Raw genomic sequence first — 14083 nt, forward strand, 5'->3', positions numbered from 1 at the left:
CGCGTGAAAATTGCATATGAGAGACTGTATACGCCACCCTCAAGCACGCCCCACCTCGCCACGGGGTTGCACAGCGCTGCCAGCAGGTGGCCAAGGTGTCAGTGGGAGGAAGACGGCGCGCCATTTGATATATCTACGTCCCGCATGACGCGAGTTCGATAAATACGAACAGCAGTGCTATAATTCTGCATAAGATTTTCAGGAGGATGTTGTGACTGTTCGATATAAAAAATGATTCGATATGTCCGACCTCGTTATATCCCAGATCGACTACTTAATGGTGGTCAAAAATTTGCTCTAATATCACGGGTTTCGAACTGGCAGCAGCCCGATCACAACGAGGGGCTGAATGGGATTGTGCTGTGCGGGTAACCGCTTTGGAGGTATACACCTGTGGCCTCCGATGCGCGACAGGGCTCCGTCGGTGCCACTACGCCGCCGTCTTACCGCGGCTGCGAAAGGAACTAAATTCTGCGCCGCGATAGGTGCACGGAACCGACGAACGCACCCCGGGATACCCCGAAACTGCACGCATTGCCAGGCATTCGGGGTAGCGCCCAGGCAGTGCCGCAGCCACTTCAATGGCGGCACTCGGCAGTTTTCTGCCTTTCATCATTCGGATGTTCAAAGCCATGTGCGACGTGGTGGCAACCAAGGGAACTAAAAGCGCTTGTCCCATATTCCCGGCTGTGCTGGGACGAGCAGGTGATGAGCGGCGTGCGCAATGAAATAGACCTAACAGCAGTGTGACCATGCGAAGCAGCGGTTTATCTGCGTTCAACGGCAGCTCAGCGCAGTGCATGGCAGCTAGGTTTTACCGCTGACGAGTTTTATATTTGCCGGCACATGTTAAAGAGTTTGAATGCCATGCCAGCCTGCCCGTCTGTTTGATGCGCCGGTGCTCTTGCCTGCCTTCACCGCCTCATGTCTGCACGTTCCAGCTCAGGCACAAACCGCTAAAGAAATTTTTGTTCATTCGGTTTTCTTAGTTCTCATACTGGAGACAGCCAACGCACAATAATCACAGTGGCATTTTCGGGTATAGCCAACAATTTCCCTCATGAACCGTTCAGTGTATACATTCAGTTGTGCGACTTGGTGCTACTGAACGTCTATTACCTTGCACTAACGACCACCATTTAAGTATTGATTTCCATTAAAATGCAGCTGCCGAGGCAAGGAGGAGAAGGAGAGGCAGGGAGGGAGTGGGGGAGGCAAGAAGAGCACCCGCTACTTAGCAATCGTGCTAAAGAGACCAGCGCGAGAGATAGCGGAGGAAATTGGCAAACTTTTTAAAAAAGCTCAACACAAATTGGTAGGACGGTTAGCGACAACTGTTAAGGTATTTATACTTCACGACATATGCGGAGCAACCTCACATCTGTACAATTCTAGAGCGCTGTTTGTAATTTTCCACTCATAGTCATTTTTCGTCTAGGTCTGCTCTCCAGTCCGCCATTCTATAGAAGAGCAGTGCCGCAGATGACACACTCATCGGGCGTCGCGTTTTGCAGCGGCTGCCGCAAATGGACCATGCTACATTCCTCCGCTCTTGCCATGCCCTTCTTCCTCCTGCTTCCACGGTGACCACTTTACGGATGGTTGCCGTGGTACGCCTTCTTACACTCTCGCCATAACCTAGGTCCTCCTCTCGCTGTTCCCTCATTCCACGGGAACCCTCCTCCACCCTCCTGTTGGTTCCCATGTCAACTACTCGGCGCCTTCTCTCGCTCTCGCAACACCTTCCTCCTTCCATGGTAACCATCTTCCGGTTAGGAATTTGTCCTCTCTTCCGATACCCTCTTTTTTCCGTTGCGACCACTCTCCGGTTGGTTCTTGAGGTAATCATGCACCCACTACGCATTTTTCCGCTCACGTCATACTTCCTTCCTTGCACGGTAGCCACCCACCGAGTGGTTCCCATGGCAACGCACCGACAGGTTGAGCCGGCGAGTACGACATACAACGACATACCACTACTACTACTGCTGCTGCTACTACTACTACTATTACTACTTCTACTACGACGACGACGCGAAACCCAGAAACGGGCGTTAAGAGCCATCGCTGTATCAACTCGTGACTGAGGCTATCTACATAAGGCAACGTATTTATCCACACCAAACTAAATTATCTGCGTCGCCCAAAAGCGCCGAAGAAGCCAAACAGCGTTGATGGCTGATATTATCATTACGCTTAGCTCACCTGTTAAAAAATATAACACTAGCAGCAGAAAGGGATTTGCAATCATTTCTTTTGCGATCACTTTCCTCACAATTAGCTGGACAAGTTATCATTTTCCACGGTTGGCATGTTGCGACGACGTCACAATGTCGCGTGACCTTTCAAATTTGTCAATGCTCTCCGATGGATCAACTGGGGTCACGTGTCTCTGGTCACATCATCAGGGTCACGGAACCCCCGTCGATCCATCGGAAACTTTCGTTACGAAAAAAAAAATTGGCGGTGGTTTCGCTCTGGTTAAGCCTGGAGTGACGCGTAGCTACAACTGGCTGAGTGGAACTTGGTCACGTGACCAACCACATGCCGAACCACGTGATCAGCCACGGCGCCGCGCTGCTGGCAGCTGCTCCGCACCACGTGACCAACCACGTAACAGCGTGGCGGCACCGCCACGCTGAAGGCTCGAAATGTTATTGTAATGTAGCTATCGCTAAAAAAGTGGTTGCGGTTCAACTCAGATGAGCCAGAATGTACAGTCCGCGCCACCCTTGAGTAGAACGCTTGAGCAGTGCGTACTTCGTAACAAAAACTGACACTAGAGAGCGGCCCCTAATTTCTGGGCAAAGCGCTCGAGTCTAATTTGTTTGCGGGTCTATCTGGCACTACTTCCGCGCAAGTGTTGCCGCTGGAGCCTAGAGGCTGCGGCAAGATCTGGATTTATTTGCGAGGAAGTGCACCACCCGAGCGCTCTACACAAGGGTGACGCAGATTGTACAGCGAAAGCTCTGTTAAGCATGCAGCTCTGGTTCGCCTTTATTGTATCAAGACTTCAGCGAGAGCAAATCACGTGATGCATCCCGTGCCGCAAGAGCGAGCGTCCGGAGCGGCGGTCGGCGCAGCGGCGGACGTGACTGCCAAGCGCAAGAGCGGAACACCTGACAGATCACATGCCACAACTGGCGAGGAGGAGCGGCCGAGCAGCAGCCAGCGCAGCGGCGGACGTGACTGTAAGCGCGCAGCTGTGGCGTCGGCGAGTCACATGCCATGACGTCACAGCCACGTGGGGGCGCACATCCCGTTAGCGGTCAAATGTAAGAGCTAGTTGACTTTCAGGCTCAGCATGGGATGAGTAGAGGTTTTCGCTCAAAAAGGCATGACGACGGTTAATAGATGAGTCCAATGGATGGGGACTTCCCGCGCCACATTATTTCCGCGGGTAAATGCATGACGACAGCCGAAATGCTATCGCATTAAAAGGGATACTAAAGGAAGGGGTGAAAGGGGCAAAGATTAAAAAAAATGTTCAGGCATGCTTCTGCCAGATTCATTTTTAAGATGTGTAAGCATTATAACAGCCATGCGAACGAAATCCCACCCGTGTACAGTGGAGTGACGAGAACGCTCCGTGACGTCACGGAGGAAGCGCAGCGAGCACAGTTGCGCCGCGGCTTAGGGGAGAGGAAGAGTCAAATAAATTCGAATCGGAATCAAAATTGCAATGGGAAATGTAACTGGAAGAATCGGAACTGTAAATAGGATTGAAATAATTGGAATTTGCGGTCAAATAATTGGGGAAAAAATGCGGAGAAATGATCTATCAAAGCGAAACTTAAATTGTCTTCGGAATGAATGAACTTTGGGGACTCGTGTCGTTGCGTTTGCTTTCCCGCGATGCATCCTCCTTAGTTACTTTGGCTAACAAGGAAGGGTGCGGTGATGGATGAATGGTAAAGTGACTTCAATGGATCGAAGATACGAGCGTCCCCTTTGAAACGGGTGGTAGCACTTGCCATCATGCTCGGATTTTTCTTTATTTTTGTTTAACTGCGTAGTAAATTATTAAACTCAGCCATTTTCTTTAAATACTTATTCCTACACTTACAACCTTATGTCACTCCTCTGCTTTGCAGCCACCAATCTTCCAATTGCTTTTTTCCACCGCATTTATTTACATGACCACTGTTATCTCTAAACCCTAGGGCGCCAGAAAGAGTGACTGTGTCTGCATCGACATCCGGATTGATACCATCACATTTGAGTATGAGGTGTTCAATTGTTTCCACAGATTTACCACACACAGCACATGTGTCATCTTCTTCGTTAAATTTATTTTTGCAGCTGCGCGTTCTAAGACATCCTGACCTAGCTTCAAAGAGTAGGGCACTGCTTCTTGAATTATCATAAAACGCTTCTTTCCTGATTTTTCTTTTCCAGTATCGATATAGTTCTACACCATGCCTCTTTTCCATCGAGTCAATGCAATTTTTACCTTCCGCCGTTTAACCTGCCGTTTAATGCTCTTTGTTTCTCCGTCCTCGTGTCTGGCATACTTACTGGTTAGCTTCTATAGCTCTTTTCCGCCATTGTGAGTCAACGCTCTTTCTGTATAGGTATTTAAATACCTTAGCTGCCCACCTGTTATCGTCCAATTTCCTCAGCCGTTCGTACAGTATTTCACTCCGGGCTTCCCGTGCTTCGAACGATGCCCAGCCCATATCCCTCTGTACTGCCTTGTTTGTCGTCTTGCCGTGGGCATCGAGTGCTATTCTTCCAACAGCTCTCTGATTTCCTTCTAATCCCGACTGAACTTCTGCCCTTAAGCTCATAAACGCATTCCGAAAAGTAAGCCTCGGCACCATTATTCCTTTCCAAATACCTCTTAGTACTTCATATTTGCTGTACCCCCACAATGCCCTATGTTTCATTATCCCGGCATCTCTTTGCCCATTTGCCTTAAGAGACTGTTGGTGCTTTTCCGTGTACATCTGCCCTTCGCTTTCCCTTCATCACAGCGCCACGGACGGCGTGATTGCTGCGTGTGGGGGAGAGCACTCTCTTCGGCTCGGGAAGGAACTCGGCGCGCACGGACTGTTCGCGCGGCGCTCCGCTCTCCGCTAGTGCTCCTGCGTATGCTCCCGCTCCCTGCGGGAGCATATACAGGAACACTACTCTCCGCAAGCAGGGCGAGGCCTCGTGGTGGGGACATTCTCCTGACAGCTCGTCCCGTCAGGCTTCAGAGTTTCTCCCTTGCCCTAGCGTGGGCGAACGTTCCCTCGTAACCCTGCTGGTGAGTCGGACGACCTCGATTCCTTTGCGCATTTTGTTGCTAGCTGGCGTTATTTTTGTTGTAGCAATAAATGCTGTTTGTGTCAGCCAGAGTGCCGTTCCTTTGATCCCACAGAGCAAGGCCCGCCGTGGTTGGCGTGCGCTCGGTAGCGTACGCGATCACGGGGTGGGGTCCGGCGGTTTTGAATTGTGTTAGCCGCGGTTAAGCGGGGGCGGGGGGAGATAGAGAACGTATTTATCCCCCTATTTTAACCCCGCAGAATGTAGCTCGTCAATGCAAATCGCTCACGAAATCGGAGCCCACATGCAAACGAATTCCCCTCCGCATCAATTCCACTGATCGCCCCTGGCTTTCCCGTCGCCGCCAATGTAACTGGTGGGTGCGTTAGTGTCACTGTCACGTGACGTTAACGCACCCATTGTGACCTTAATGTTACGTGACCTTATGTCACGGTCAACCTGGGTTGCATAAGCCTACCGGTGGCTCTATTTGGAACAGCTGCCTGCCAGTGCAGGGGTGCATCACATGACCACTACACCAGTGCGCCAGGAATATATCCCCAAAGCTAAGCGCCTAAACAGCTATCGCTGAACATCGCGTTACACAGCCGTAACCGTACTGTGAGTTTTTTTTTTCACTAGTAAAATGAACTGGCGTCATTTTTCCAGTACGGAAGTATGCAGAAATGTGCAGAAGGCGCCTTAGGCGGGCCAGAGCAAAGCATTAAAAGAGTTAGCTGCTGAGCTAGTTGGTTGTCAGACATGAAAAAAAAAGGATTATATAGCGCCGAGACGTACGACACACACACACAAGCGCCCGCGCTGACTTCTTTCTTGGGTGTTGTACGTCTCGGCGCTATATTCCTTTTATTATGTCAGAGCAAAGCACGACGCGCCAGGAGCCCGCTGGAAGGATTACATCGTGAGGGGACTACGGTTGATCACTTCCATACGGATGTCTATATTGTCTACCACCTTTGCCGCGTGCTCAACGTTTGAGCAAAATGTGCTTAAATGCTCCCACAGCTTCGCAGTTGCTGCATGGAAGAACACAAATATCTGACCAGAACGGTGGACAGCGATCGTAACTTTTTCTTTTTTTTCCGGACCAACTTCTTCTACAGTTCTGGATCATGTATTTACCCGAAAGTCCGCGCCACGAGGACGCAGTGGTCGGACGGTGCAATATGCTTTCCATGGAGCAGAATAGCTGAAAAGTGGCCTGCTTGTAGTGCCCCGTCAAATGTGCAGTTGGTGCGTAAGCCGCGCGTTGAGCCATTTCTCGAAGCCGGCGCCGTGCTTTCGTTGACTGCGCGCGCTCCGCCCTCAGGCGGAAAAAAAGGGGAGGGGGGGATAGGCCCATTCGCTCTTTAGACACAACTAAACATGCGCTTGGGCCGCAGTAGACGAGAACGCCAGGCAAAACGCAACCTGCGTCGCCGTAATGCTGCTGCTGGCAGGCTGACTGCTACGAAGAGAACACGCGGCACAATATCCACAGGCCCTTCTGAAAAGCCGCGACATATATTGGATTTTTGAGGCGCAGCGCTCAAGCAGTGAGTGGAGGCGCTTCAGCGGCTGTTTGTGCTCTCTTTAAAAGTGTCGTCGCGGGAGCGGAGTCGATCGAAGGCCCGCCGTCAAAACGGTCTACACGCAGCGGGCCACCCGTGCATGGGAGCACCGCTGCTCCGACGGCTGTGCGGACCCTCGGGCAACAAGCCCGGCCGGAGCTGTTTGCTCCTTCCTGCTCTTCTCGTTAATGCGCACAGCGGACGACGAGAGCCCGGTCTGCAGCCTCACTACCGCTCTGCACCTAATTTTCTTCGGCATACTCTTTGAGGAACTCGAACGGATGCCTCTGCATCTGTGGCGCAGTGACAAGGGGCGCGCGAGCCTGTTGTGACATTCCTTGTGTGCTACGAGGTGCATTCCTTGTGTGTGCTGCGAGGTACATTCCTTGTGTGTGCTGCGAGGTACATTCCTTGTGTGTGCTGCGGGGTTCCACGTTCGACGGCGCGGCGTAGACGGAGACCCAGATGACAGGCATCATCAATTACCCAGCCATGCTCGTTGAGAGTGACAACCAGAACGAAGGGGTTTAAGCCAACCCGGACCCAACCGGACCCGCCGCCGCCGCCGCGGGGAAACAGGCTTTATCCTCCCCAATTTGCGTGGCCGTTCCAGGTGCGGCCCTCCCGGGCACATTCCAGGACAAGGGTCAGCGGGCCAGAGCGCGCCGTACCACAGCCGACGCTATGCGCTACCGCGAAGACAACATTCTTTCCCTCGGACTCAACACGTGAGGGGGGGGGGCGAGACCACGATGCGGTGGTATGTTTGTGCGCCCAAGTGAAAGCCCTAGCCCCCCCTCCTTCCCCTTACGACGTGGGCTATCGCCGGGAAGGCACCCACAGCTTCCCGCCGTGCCTCGTGAACAAAAGCGCATTCCCAGAAGGGCCGTGACAGACACCTGTCATGGCGGACAGGCAGTACTCGCCAAGAATGTGGAAAGACAGGCGCTAGTGAACAAAAAGCGCATTCCCAGGATGGCCGTGACGGACACCTGTCATGGCGGACAGGCAAGACTCGCCAAGAATGTGGGAAGACAGGGGCGACCCTTAGTGTGGTTTCCCGGAGCAACAGACGAACCCATTCATGCTTATTAGCTGTGTCCCGCCGTCGGTAGCGCGGCAGCATCGTGGGCCCTTTCGCCCCCTCCTCTGTTGTTGACGAGCGACGCGGACCGATGGTGGGAGGCGGTATGCATGCCTGAGGCAAGGATTAGCTCCGAAGAGAGAGCCTGTGTATACTCTCACTTGAGAGAGAGTGGTGGCGTTTTTGTTGTTTATTTAGTTTGTATTGTTAACAGACTCTGGGTTCGAGGCTAAGCCCAACCCAAGGGGTTGTCCCCATCTCGCATGTTATTTTTGATTGGAGAATTGATGCTTTGGGCGGGCCACTGGAAATGACCGCCCTTAGTCCTTTGTTAATCAAGTGCTTAAAAGCACATGTAAACGGATGCAGTCCAGTCCAGTCTGAGCGGAGGACGACATCGTTCGCCAAGAGGGCCTTCAGCGCCGAAGCCCGACGGCGTGCAGCTTCTGCCAGCAACCGCTCGAGCCCAACTCCGGAGCCACTCCATCGCCCCCATGAAGTCGTCGGCACGTAAGCTCGGACGCCCCAGCCTCTGATGTATAATCTTAATCATGTGTGATTATTGAATATATCTGTTTGTTTAAACTGAGCCATACGGTGTCTCTTTGCCTCTCCGTCCCGTATGGACCTGCGCATCATGGGGGTCATCACACTGGTGTCAGAAGTGGGGTCTCAAAAGCAAATGTCCTCTGAATGCTGTGACATTCATGACTTCAAAATTGTAATCAAAAGGGAATCACGGGACAGATTGTGGGACTTTTACCCCCATTTGAGAGGCTTGAGGCACCGGAGGGCTTGAAAAAAAAATGTCTTTATCTGAGGGAGCTCCCACTCCACAGCCGTCGCTCGGAGCAAGCATGCTGGCATTAGGAAGCGTCATTCCGACGTTTACGGGAGATAAGACAGGGGTTCCAATCTGCGATTTCTTTTCCATGCTAGAAGAGATTGGGAAAATGGGGGGATGGTCCGATGCTCAAATGCTGGGAATGGCGAGGTGTAAGATGGCAGGAGCTGCTCATGATTTTGCATGGCGAGACGAAAAAGTAAAATCCACAAAATCATTTGCGGAATTTAAGAAGCTCGCGTTTGAGCATTTTGACACTGAACCACGTCACGTGCGAGTACAGAGGTTCCGTGACGCCGGACAGATGGTAGGGGAGGACGTGCGAACGTTTGCGTCGCGGCTTCAGCGCTTAGCGCGCGATACGTTAAGCAGGGAGGAGGAAGGAGACCAGCTTAAGAAGAAATACGCGGAGGATATACTTAAAGAGGAAATGACCGCTTTGTTCGTGGCTGGTCTGCAAGACCCCGTGCGCCGGTTCGTGCTCTCGCGCAAGCCGAGCAATTTCGACCAAGCCGTGGAGGCCGCATTGGATGAGGAACAAAATGAGGCGTTAACGACAGCCGCAGCGAGAGTACGCGTCATAGAGAGAGCGGTGCTCAACCCTGAGGTTGCTCTCTTGACAGAGCGGTTAGATCGCTTAGAACAGCTGCTATCTCAGCAGGTAGAACGCCAGGTTGAAGCGCGCGCTCAACAGCGCCCATTCGCTGGAAACCGGAGACCGCCACAAAGCTACAGGCGCGGTATGCGAGAGTTTGAAGAAATCGTATGCTTCGCTTGCCAGGGTCGCGGACACATCGCCAGGTTCTGCCAAAACGTGCGCCGTGGGGAGCCACAAAGAGAAGCAGGCGAGACACGCCCTAAGCAAGCCTACAGCGGGGCTCCAGATACCGAGACAAAAAACTAGTTAGTCCTCCCCAGCCTGAGGAGCGTGGGGAGGGAGCAGTAGATGATGAGGTGGTGGTAGTTTGTGTGGCCGACGAGGCATGCCCTGTTGTGCGTTGCAAGTTAAATGGTTGTTGTATGGAATTGTTGATAGATACGGGGTCAAAGGTGACATTGCTTAAGGAGAGCAGTTTTAACACGCTTCGAAGGAAGGGGGACCGCGAGGTGTTGGAAGCGTCTGGTGGTATGGCAACCAAATTTGTAGGCATAACGGGGGATCCTCTTGGCATAAGTGGACTCTACCGGTTACACTTCTCTCTCGGCGGAATTGCATTGGAGCACCCCTGCTACGTATGCCCGGACACGGTGTCTCTGCGAAACGGAGTGTCAGGTATATTAGGGCAGGATTTTTTGAGAAAAGGGAAGGTAGTAGTCTCATTCTCTGAGGAAGAGGTTAATGCGGGCGGCTCAAAAGTTCCGTTTTTGAACAGGAGAGGGGCTGAGATTCGCATTACCGATATTGACACCCGTCAAACAGTGGGATCATTGGAGAAGGTATATTCGCGGGTTGCCGTCCGGCTGGTCGAGGAGGCGGTCGTCCTTCCTTGGTCGGAGCACATTTTGTACGCGTTTGTGCCTTCAGATGTAGAGAGCGGCGCCGTGGGAGTGCTTGAGCCGGTCGACTCTCTCAGCAATGGCCTGAAGGCAGCCGCGTGCCTCGTGACAGTTAATGACGCCCACAGAGTGCCCCTACGGGTGGTTAACTGTAGCCAGCAGCCACTGAGCCTTCCCAAGAACAAAACATTGGCTTTCTTCACCTCTGCGATAGAGCAACGTGAGCCCACCGATACGGTACTCGCAACTGTAGAGCATGCTAGTCCTTCGGCTGCTCCAAAGGTGTCGTTCGATCTTTCTCACGTAAAATCCCGGGAGAGGGAGGCTCTGGCTGGTTTGCTGAACGACTACTCGGAGGTATTCGCCGCGACCTGGATTTGGGCTGCTGTGGCGTTATAAAGCACAGGATAGAAACCGGCACTTCATCGCCCGTTTACCAGCGTGCGTACAGGGTTCCTTACTCCCAACGTGAGGAGATGAAGCGGCAGGTGCAGGACCTGATTGATCGCGGCATTGTCGAACACTCAAAGTCACCCTGGGGAGCACCAGCACTATTGGTGGAAAAGCCAGATGGCTCGTATCGATTGGTAGTGGACTACCGCAAACTAAATGCCGTAACTCGCATCGATCCATACCCCATCCCCAATAAACAGGAGACGCTTTCTCAGCTGGGCTCTGCCAGGTACTTCACGGTAGTGGACATGGCGGCGGGATTCTGGCAGATAGCAATGGATCCGGCAGATGCCGAGAAAACGGCATTCAACACGCCCTCAGGGCACTATGAATGGAAAAGAATGCCGATGGGTCTGGCCAACAGCCCTGCTGTCTGGCAGAGAACCGCTGATGTTATCCTGGCAGGTCTTCTGGGGAGGCTGTGCTTCGTGTATATGGATGACATTATCATATACAGTGACAGTTTTGATAACCATTTGCGCGATATTGAGCAGGTTTTGGTGCGACTAAGAGCAGCGGGTCTCAAGCTGAAGCCCTCTAAGTGCCAATTCCTCAAAAACGAGGTGAAATACCTCGGGCACGTTGTTTCAGCTGACGGCGTGCGACCGGACCCTGAGAAACTAAGGTGTGTCTCGGATTTTCCATCCCCGACTAGCGTCCGCCAGGTCCGGCAGTTTCTCGGCCTGATCGGTTACTACCGAAGGCACATAGAGGAGTTCGCCAAGCTCGCTAAGCCGCTCACCGCCTTAACAGCCAAAAATGTCGCCTTTCGCTGGGACGAAAACGCGGAGAATGCTTTTGGGGCCCTGAAAAGGAAGCTAATGAGTGCACCGCTGTTGCGCCACCCGGATTTTAGTTTTCCCTTCGTTATGGCCACAGATGCGTCAAAGTTCGCAGTTGGTGCCGTGCTATCTCAGGTTATCGAGGGCAAAGAACATCCCGTTGCTTTTGCTAGCCGACAGCTGAGCCCCACAGAGCAAAAGTACGGAGCTACGGAAAGGGAGTGCCTCGCCGTTGTCTGGGCAGTAAAGCACTTCAGATGCTACCTTTACGGCCGCAAATTCAAGCTAGTCACAGACTGCCATCCTCTGAAATGGGTGATGAGTGTCAGGGACCCTAGCTCGCGACTCGCTAGATGGAATCTACACCTGCAGGAATACTGCTTTGAAGTTGAGCACAAGTCAGGAAAGACACATCTGAATGCTGATGCACTCAGCCGCACAGCTGCCGTGGCAGCTATAGATGAGTTTGTCCCCGTAGTCGACCCCGCCGAATTACGCACAGAGCAGTGCAAAGATCCTGACCTGAAGCGAATAATCGAAAGCTTAGAGGGCACACCGTCTCACCCCGAACAGCTAGGTTATTTCATTGGCAAAGACGGCACCCTGTGTCGGCGCACGAGGCCAACCAGGAAAGGGAGACCAGAGAAAACCGCTTGGGAGAGAGTCGTCATACCTCGGTCGTGGACAGAAAGGGTTCTTCGCGCGTTTCACGATGCGCCATGCGCCGGTCATTTTGGCGTAGCGAAGACACGCCGGCGTGTGGAGCGTTTGTACTTTTGGAGTGGCATGCGACAGGATGTTAGAGACTACTGTGCGAAGTGTCATTCCTGTCTCGAAAGAAAAACACCCAAGGGACGAAGACCAGCTCCAATTTAGCCGTTCCCTGAGGTTTCGGCTCCCTTCGAGCGGACAGGTATGGACATAATGGGCCCCTTGCCCACGACCACTTCCGGAAACAAGTACATTTTAGTATTTGTCGATCACCTTTCAAAATACGCGGAAGCGGTAGCACTCCCAGATCAGAAGGCAGACACGGTTGCAAGAGCATTTGTCGAACAGATCGTGCTCCGACATGGACCCCCGAGGCAACTCTTGACAGATCGGGGAACGAACTTCGTGTCGCAGCTAATGAGGAGAGTTTGCGAGCTGCTTAAGATCGCTAAGAAGCAGACAACACCGTACCATCCGGCTTGCAACGGCGCGGTGGAGCGACTGAACCAAACCGTGGCCGGGTTCCTGTCGCATTTTGTTTCGCGCGACCAGCGGGACTGGGACTTGTGGCTCCCGTATGCAATGTTTGCCTACAATTCCGCAGCACACGAGAGCACGGGCGAATCGCCATTCTTTCTTCTCTACGGCCGAGACCCGGACCAGCCTAGTGAAGTGCCAGAGGGCCCCCGTCGTGTCCCATACGCTTCACTCGACGACTATAAGGTTGAGCTAGAATCGCGCTTGCAAGTGGCGAGGGACATCGCAAAGGAGTCCTTAAAGAAAGCGGCGAAGCGCAGGAAGGAGGTGCACGATCGCAGTGCTAGAGACGCGCCGTTTGATGTGGGGGACAGCGTGTACATTGAAAACTGCCAAAGGCAGATTGGGCTAGCTCGTAAGTTCCAGACGAAGTGGAGAGGACCGTGCGAGGTTGTCGAGAAGCTTTCTCCGGTAAACTTCAGAGTCCGAGACGTGAACCGGCGTTTGATAAGGATACACGCAAATCGCCTCAAGTCGGCACCGGTTCAGTATTCACGAAATGAGGAAAGGGAAAGCGCGGATTTTGATGGGGACAGAAGTGAAGCGGAGCGCGCAGATAGTTCGCAAGAAACGCCCTCTCCTGCATTTGTTCGGCAGGCGCCCGAGGTGACGGCCGGAATGCCACCAGATTTACTTCATGCATTGCTAGAAGAAGAAGCGCGCGAGGTTGCCGCGCAGATAACGCCAGGAGAGGCTCCTGCCACGAGCCCTCGCGAGTCCCAAAGCAGACAAAGGGGCACACACTTACTTAGTATGACTCATGAAGGCCGATATCCGCTGCGAAATCGGAAAGCTAAGTCGGGCTAATGGCGTAAACAGAGCGGAGTTGTGAACTGGTTAGAATTGTGTAATGCCGCAGCTCATAACATTGCTATGTGCTTATGTGTTAAGTTATCGGAGTTGGTAGTTAAACCTTTCTGTCATTAAGTAACATCTTCACAGGAGAGCATGCGGAGCGCATGCAGAACCTGCCCTACTTCCTTTCGTTATCTATTTTTTGTCTGTGCCGTGATCGTGCTAGAAGTGGGAGCTCCTTTGTAACTGTGGTAAATTTATTTCGTCCAGTTTGGACTAGAAAGGAGAGGCTTGGGTGCTGAGTTTCATGTTTATTTGTAAAAGAAGATCAGTGCTGCCCCTGGAGACGCCAGTTATGACAGCGGAGGCATATGGTGTTGTGCAGTGGTGTTGAGTGCAGCGAAAAGTGTTTTGTCGGACGCACTGTGCGAGGCGATTCAGAAAGACAAGGGGAGCTGCAGGGACTCAAATGTTCCGAGAACATTCTTCTGGAGGGTGAGCGAGTGTGACATTCCTTGTGTGCTACGAGGTGCATTCCTTGTGTGTGCTGCGAGGTACA

General features: G+C 52.7%; 1 protein-coding gene across 3 annotated transcripts in view; it reads right to left on the bottom strand.

Annotated features, from left to right (window-relative positions):
* LOC144127925 (protein O-mannosyl-transferase Tmtc3-like) overlaps nt 1-14083 on the bottom strand; it is a 542030-nt gene that overhangs the window by 81012 nt on the left and 446935 nt on the right. The gene's annotated exons all lie outside the window — the stretch shown is intronic.

Source organism: Amblyomma americanum, chromosome 4, assembly GCF_052857255.1.
Source record: "Amblyomma americanum isolate KBUSLIRL-KWMA chromosome 4, ASM5285725v1, whole genome shotgun sequence".
NCBI classification, from domain to species: domain Eukaryota; kingdom Metazoa; phylum Arthropoda; class Arachnida; order Ixodida; family Ixodidae; genus Amblyomma; species Amblyomma americanum.